This window comes from Oenanthe melanoleuca, chromosome 3 (assembly GCF_029582105.1).
Source record: "Oenanthe melanoleuca isolate GR-GAL-2019-014 chromosome 3, OMel1.0, whole genome shotgun sequence".
Taxonomy (NCBI): Eukaryota; Metazoa; Chordata; class Aves; order Passeriformes; family Muscicapidae; genus Oenanthe; species Oenanthe melanoleuca.
The window spans coordinates 57,192,413-57,199,959 of NC_079336.1; the positions used below are offsets into that span (position 1 = coordinate 57,192,413).

General features: G+C 37.7%; 1 long non-coding RNA gene across 1 annotated transcript; it reads right to left on the reverse strand.

The window, feature by feature from the left end:
• Positions 1-1,276: 1,276 nt before the first annotated feature.
• Positions 1,277-5,551, reverse strand: LOC130251400 (uncharacterized). The gene is made up of 3 exons (XR_008840143.1): positions 5,340-5,551; positions 4,033-4,099; positions 1,277-1,341 (listed from the first exon to the last, which is right to left on the reverse strand). It is a non-coding gene; the product is annotated as an uncharacterized LOC130251400 (long non-coding RNA).
• Between the last annotated feature and the right edge of the window lie 1,996 nt (positions 5,552-7,547).

Consider the following 7,547-nt stretch of genomic DNA (forward strand, 5'->3'; position numbering starts at 1 on the left):
TTTTCAAATTTCAGTTCTGGTTTTAACCTCGCCCTCCAGCCCACCCTGCTGTAGGCTGCTAGAGCAAATCTGTTGCAAGGAATTTTTTTCATAGCCTTTGCAGGTTTTCTACTTTATATCATTAGCATCTTTCAATCAAATGCATAAAGAAGTTGGGACTAGCAACTGTAGTACTTAGACCACCTAGAAATCAAAATATTTGAGAAAAATTGAAGGCGTTCTCAAACAATATTATCTTTCTTTGTAGGTTACTTTGAAAAAAAGTACATTTTTCACCCAACAGGTATTGATAGTTTTTGCTCCCAAACTGAATTTTAAAATAAAAATATAATTTTGAAGTTTGAAGACCAAATTAAGCCTTTTACCTCATAGAACATATCAGTCAATATTACAGAGTGATATTTGTTTCAAAAGGAATTTTTACACGGATTATGCAAATGAAAAAATTTTTAATTTATATTTATTATGGAAAAAAAATACCTCCTGTTCAGAGACAGTGCTATTTGCAGATTCCATCTCTTTTGCCCAGCCACCCAAATGCCTCAGGAACCAATGCTCAGTTTTAATCTTCTATTGACTGTAAAGAGTTACTCCTGAGTTACAGAGGCATACATAAAATGAATTATGTGCTTTAGTCTCTCTCTTTGGTGCTCAAGGAAAGGAGAAGGAAATGGAAACCCTCCTGGCCCTGGGAAAGTGCTGTCTAGAGGCTGCTCAAACCTTGGAGAGAGGGATTTGCTTTCATACACAGAGGCAGTCGCTGGTGCTGAGGCAGGATGCTGGAACCCCACTGCAATGGCTCTGCCTCTCCTTCAGGGCTGCTTCACACAGGGTGCCTGGAGGAGCTCAGCAGGCACCCCTTCTGTGCCTTTCAGCACCATCCAGGGCTGCAGCATGCTCCAGCCTGACCTGGGGCTCCCTTGCTGAGCTCAGCAGTGTGCTCCAGTGGAACAGCTCTCTGCAGCCTGGCCAGCTCAGAGAGGGAGAGTGACCAGTGCCTGCCACCAGAGAGAATATCCATCCCCTTCTGCAAACCAGAGTCTCTGCCTCTCAGATAACAGCTGGGATCTTCCATCTCTAAAGGCAGATGACTCCTGCTCCTTGCTTCTGCTGAGTTGGGTATACGTGGCCAAAATATCAGCCAGCTGCCTCAACCTGACAGCAAGCACTGGGCAACACAAAAGTACTTAAAAAAAAAAAAAAAAAAAGGTCAAGTGAAGTAACAATTGCATTTTGCTCAGATAAAGGGAATTTAGAAACCCTTTTTCACACTTACCTTTTGTGAATGAGGTGCTCAGACACAAAATTGTATTTTTCTGTGATGGAAGATTGCAGGAACCCCTGAGGAAGATCACATTGATGTGACTGCAGAATTAGCTGCCAAATCCCATCCTTTGCAGAAGGAGAAACCATTCTCCTTTCAGAAGGGATTCAATATTTAATGACCATCAAGGCATTGTTGTTGAAAATGAAATTTAAAAATTGAGTGCTAGGACTTAAAAGTAAGAAAGTGAAGAAAATGGAAGTACAGAGCCAGTCATTTAGTTCAGGTACATAGCATCTTTATTTCTGACAACATCTTTGTTTCTTTCACTCCTGAAATGCATTTTTATAGTATGTATATAACTGTATGTGGACATTTGTGTGGGATACTGATCAAGGCCTACACCATCAATGGATTTCCTGCATTTAATTTGATTTACTGAGGATTTATGATGGATGTGCTCAGATTTTGTTTTCCTTCTTCTTTAGGACCTGAGACCTATGCAAGAAGCAGCAACGATGGTTTAATATGCAGTTGGTCTGGTACACAGGACTGTCAGAAAATCCTGTTTTAAAGCACTATGCCTGTCCTGGTATCATGTGGCCAAGAAAATAGGGTGTGATATGCTCATAATCCCTGAGCCCTTCTCATGCTTTCTGATAACTGAACCTTCACGTGTTTCAGCATCTGTGTAGCAGTATAAACCTGTGGTTATTAGTCAAAAAATGCTTAGGATTATTTCCTAGAGATGTGTGGCTAGTAGTTTACCTCTGGTGAATATCTTTGAATAAAATCATTACTTTACATGATTTTACATGTCAACCAAAATGTGAATGAGTGTAAACAGTAGATCAAAAGAATCTCTGGAGACAAAAAAATCGCAAATTTTTTTTTTTTTTTAGAGCTACATATGAGAGAGACTGTGTTTTTTCTATGAGAGCAATCTAATCTGGATTACTGCTCTATTGTATTCATCCATAGAGAAATAAGATAAGAGAAGGAAAAAAATACAGATTAGCAGTTACACCTGTAAGAGGCTTGCAACTCTGATTAACACCAGTGAGCTAGAGGCCTTTAAAACTCACTTTTTTATTATTTACTCTTGGGAGAAGTAATGCAACTGAGTCAAGTACCAGGTCAGTCCAGAAACTGGGATTATTATGGTGAAGTCTCCTAGGAAGGAGAAAAGTTGGAGTTTTCTATGTTGAATTAAAATGTGTGATATTCTTTGCAAATACTTCTAATTTCAAAATGGTTTTATTTTTCTTAAACTGCTCTACATCTTTCTTCCAAGTGGAGTTCTGCAAATACATTGTCCAGAATTTCCTTTTCTGATCTTAATTATCCATCAGCCAGCTTCCCTCTTATTAATTAGTACTCAAATTTTAGCAGCAGCTTGAACCGGGTCACTGTTCACATGTTGAAACAACAGATGCAAAGGGGTTTGTGAGTGACAGGATAAAAATTAGGCACCATCTTGGCATGAAGTTTGAGAAAGATGTTAAGAAATATCTCTGCATTTCACATTGGAATCTATTCCACATCTCTGAGTACTGTATATACTGTACAAATGCTTCATTTTAAGTCTGCCAACATTGCCTCTCCAATTTGTCAATCCTGGAATTCTTTTTAGTAAGTGCTACAAATGTACAACTCATCATTGTTATTATGTTCCATTAGAACACTTGCCAGTTTTGAGTTCTGTCAGATATACGTGATAGCATTTGATGAATCACTGCTGAAATGATCCACTACAAACAACATCCAATTTTTTGGAGTGCTTTCTACCAGTATTGATAAGTATCTGGGGTTTAAATGCAATGCTGCTTCTACACACTCAATCATATTGCTTGTTGCAAACATTTGGGATGAGCTCGCTATTGACTACTTAATTAATCGTCTTGGCTCATATTTTTTTCTGTCACTCAAGGATTGCACTAGTTACTGTTATGATGATACTTTGCTAGAGAAAAGGTGGCACATTCAGCTGCACGGCTGATTTGGTAACCTGTTTGCAACATTGGGGAGCCACAACTACAGCAAACCTTCATTTGCACTTGAGGCTTGCATCTCTTTCATTTGTAGGGCATGTTCAGCATCTAGATTGCTGCAGCAGACAGGTCAGGGCTTTGTAAATATGCACACAAACTCCCTCGAGCGAGTCATCGATCCAGAAAATGTCCTGTAGAGCAAAATCTGCAAAGCAGAATGCCCTAGCCTGCAAACATAGCCCTTCAGATACAGCCTTGTTTAAGTCTTAGAGTAAGGAAAGAATTAAAAACAGTATTGGTAAAACTGGGATGTCTGTATATTCTACTTGTTGGTAGAGAGTGAATTATTTCAACTAAAAATCAACAGCATTCTTGGAAGGATTTCTATAAATCACATAATGTAAATCATAAAAATTTATTTGACTGGCAAGCAGAAAGCAATCAGAGCCTGGTAAGAAACATATAAAAATGAAGTCAATAAAGAGTTATATTCTACAATATATTCCACAAACAGTACTTACACCTGGTTGTACTCTTAGTTACATTTTTTGCCTCTTCTTTGTGGCTAGGGAGGGTTGTCTTATTTTCAGCTGACCATTTACTAATTCATATTCATTTCCCTTCCCTGTGGACTAGAAAAAACCTAAAATTTATGATGTTAATTTACTGTATTACCAATGTGCCTAAGAAACCCAGTGAAGGACCAGTCTCCTGACTGGTGAGACCCTGCCCACAAACCAAATGAAAAAATGGACTCTCACCCAAAAGGCTTACTACCTGAATTGGAGGCAGCATCAGTGCAAGAACATGAAAAGAGGACAGACAAAGGAATCAGCTCTGTTTTCTGTAACAGAGAGGGAGGAACCAATCAAGGGGTGAGTAAGAATCGCTTTTCACATTTCTTCAGGAGGCAGACCTTAGAGAGGCAGGAGAACCATGAGAGGTTCAAGAGGTCAAGAAAAATGGCATTTACAGAGCATGATCAACTGTGCTGAGAGATGATCAACTGTGCTGAGGGAGCCTCAGCGCATACAGAATAAAGACAGACTTAAAAAATAAAATACAGAGGATGACTGCACCGTATTTTAGTGAGCGTGTTACTTCAGTACATCTTGAAGCATGTTAGGGCTAACTAGTGTAAAAAAAATAACACACATCCAGAAAACTGAGATTTCATTTAATATTGGGACTGTGGATAGGTTGATTATGATATTTATTATGAAAACATTTGATAACTTTCCTTGTTTTAAATCCCAGTGCTTTATTTGGACAGCTGAAAATACCAAAAAACAGATATATTTGACGTAGACATTGAGGAAATTACAGATATTTGTAAAATATTAGATGACCTTCTGTCCATTCTTTACTTAAAACAATAAAGTAAAACTCTGTGTTAAATCTCTAAGCTTTCTGATTACTTCCTTTCATTAATTCTTCCTACCACCCATCACTGTGTTACTTTAAGTAGTAAGCGTTCCATGAGCAATGTAATTCCTTCCACCATTATACCACCTCTTTTCTGGGAACAAAACTATTTAGTTTTCTGCATTATGGAAGGAATTATTTCTGTTTTAAAGGTATTGAAGTGATAGAAATAAATTTGCCATATATCTGTAGTTCAATTCAATATCAAAATCAGGAATACCTCTTCTGAAAACCATGTTTTCCCCAGTCCCAAGCCTTAAATCCATAAGCTTTTTGCCCTTTTTTTTTTACCCACCAAGAAGTACTCACAAGTTTTTTCAAGCTCTAGCAAATAGTATGAACTAGAAATATAGACTGCAAAGAAAATGTCTTCAAAGAAGCAATAAAACTTTCCCTGTGCAGCTAACTTTGACAATTAAAATATACCACTGGCTTCCCCAAACAGTTCTGACAGACTTTAAAGCTACTACCTCCTGCAATTCAACTTTTAGAAATTTCCCTTCAACAATCAAATTATACCTCCTTTCTCATTTATACACAAGGAGGTATAATTTTCACTCCTATTTCCTGATATAAGTTAGTCATGCTGTGCAGTCATCCAAATCACGTCTTAAGTGCTGTGAGTTGTTGAAACAAGATAGAAAATGAAGAGTTCTTACCTATTGGTAGTGTCTCAAGGCATCCCCTGAAGTTCCTCAGTCATGTTTTTTCCTTTGTCCAAATCTCTTGCTGGCTAGGGCTCTCTCATTGATAAATGGCATGTTTAAAACAGGCACAGACTGTGCAGTCCCCTAACAGCCCATCCACAGTCCCATTCAATTGATGTTCCACCTCTCAGCTAAACACTTCTGACTTTTACTTGCATCTTTGCCTTCTGCTATTTGTTTTCTCCTTATTCCTTGAATCATCTTTTACCCACTTCTAGTTTTCCCAATTTTTCCTCATATTTTCTGGTCTGCTGCCCAGTCTGTTATGACACAAGTAAGCTTGATATCATCAGTAATGTTAGCAATAGAGGCAGCCTTGGAAATCAGAATAACTGGGCCCTGATTGCCTCCAGGTCTGATCTAACCCAAGATGATAGGACGTTCCCTGGGACCTCTGAATCAGCCAGTGCTACCTGACTGTTGGTTTTGCATTTTCACTCAGCATGTGCTACATTCTCTTTCTTCCTTTAGCTTTTTCCCTATGTCTACAAAGACAGCCAGTGTTGTTTCAAATCCACAGAGACAAGTCTTTTCTTTCTACTTATAATTATGGCAGGGGGAAGAGAAGCTGTATTGTGTGCAACAAGTGCTATGTAAAATGTAGCAGAGGTGTAGGTAAGACTGCAGCATTTTTGGTAAATGTAGCAATATTATCAAATCTGCACAAAGTCAAAAGGGGGTAGAAGGTTATGGACCATATTTTAGAAAAAAACCCAGTAGTTATATCTTAACTGTCATCTTCCCCTGTCTTGCACAGCTTGTCAGCATTGTCAAGACTTGACACACCAGCCCAAATTAGTATTTTGAAAGTGGTCTTAATATCTTTCTCCATCTGACTGAGGTTTTGGATCTGTCTGCCTGTTTAGCTTTTGTAAGAAAGCCTCACAACCTAGAAACACACCTTATGCTAGCAAAAGACCACTGATACCATTCCAGCAGCAGTAAAACACACAGCAGTTCCTCCTCAAAGTGTGAAAAGATCACATACCTCACCAATACAAGACCTTCAAAACTTTCAAGCACAGATAAAAGCACTGAAAAAAAATACTCTTTGAGCTAGGTGAAGGAATGATCAAAGTTCCCTGAGCATAGAAATGGTTCTGTCATAACCTCAATCTCAGACTGAAAAGATCTGAAGGCAACAATCACCTGCATCTGCACATGGGTTTACATGGTATGTTCCATACAAATATGGTATCTTCAAAGAACATTGAGCAATAAGGCAGAGCATTTGAGAATCAGAAAATGTCAATATAGTAGAATTTTTATTGCAAACCATCAGAAGATATAGCTTCTATTAAATAATTCATGCAATAATGAAATTAGTTGAGGTAGTAAAGTTGTCTCCAGTAGCTTATTAAATAGACTGCAAGCAAGTAACCTTCTCTTGCCAAAATGTGACCACAATTAAAAATTCTGCCAAAGAGGATATGTGGAATGTGCCTGGGGAAAAAAAAAAAAAAAAAAAATTGCCACAAGGTCAATAACTGCTTTTTTTTTTTTTTTTTTTTTTTTTTTTTTTTTTTTTTTTTCATATGGTAGCAATGACAAACCACAGAAGAATAGATGTAGAACCATCCAGGAGATATTTGGATGTCATCCCCCCAAAGAGGAGCCAACACCTTGTGAAAGATAAAAGGAGATGAGAACTTACCTTCTGAAATCCAAATCTGTTGCTAAACTGGGAATAAAAAAAGTGTTCTGCCAATTTTATCACCCAAAAAAAAAGCAAAGAAGAGAAAAAACGAAACCTGAAAGGTAAATTGAAATGTGCCTAATAATTAAGTAGCTGATTTGGGGTGTCTGAATATGATGCACTCTGAAGCTGATGTCTTTCTAACAACATACTTTACAAACAGATCAGTTTGCAGTAAAAATATATCTTCATTTTTATGTTCCCTTAGATTCACCTTTAAAAATATTAGTTTTTCATTATAGAGCAGTATTTCACTGAAAAATGTCAGGTAGAATAAAAGAGTCTTTCATGCATAGTGGTTGACTCGGACTAATATTCATCAAGTTTATCACTTATGGAACTTTGGGTGTTCATGGGACATAAAGCTGGACACCACTGACATGTTACAGGATTTTCCAAGTTTTTATAAGCTGTCTAGGGGTTTAAAGAATCTATTTCTCTCTCTCTAACTACATCCAACATCC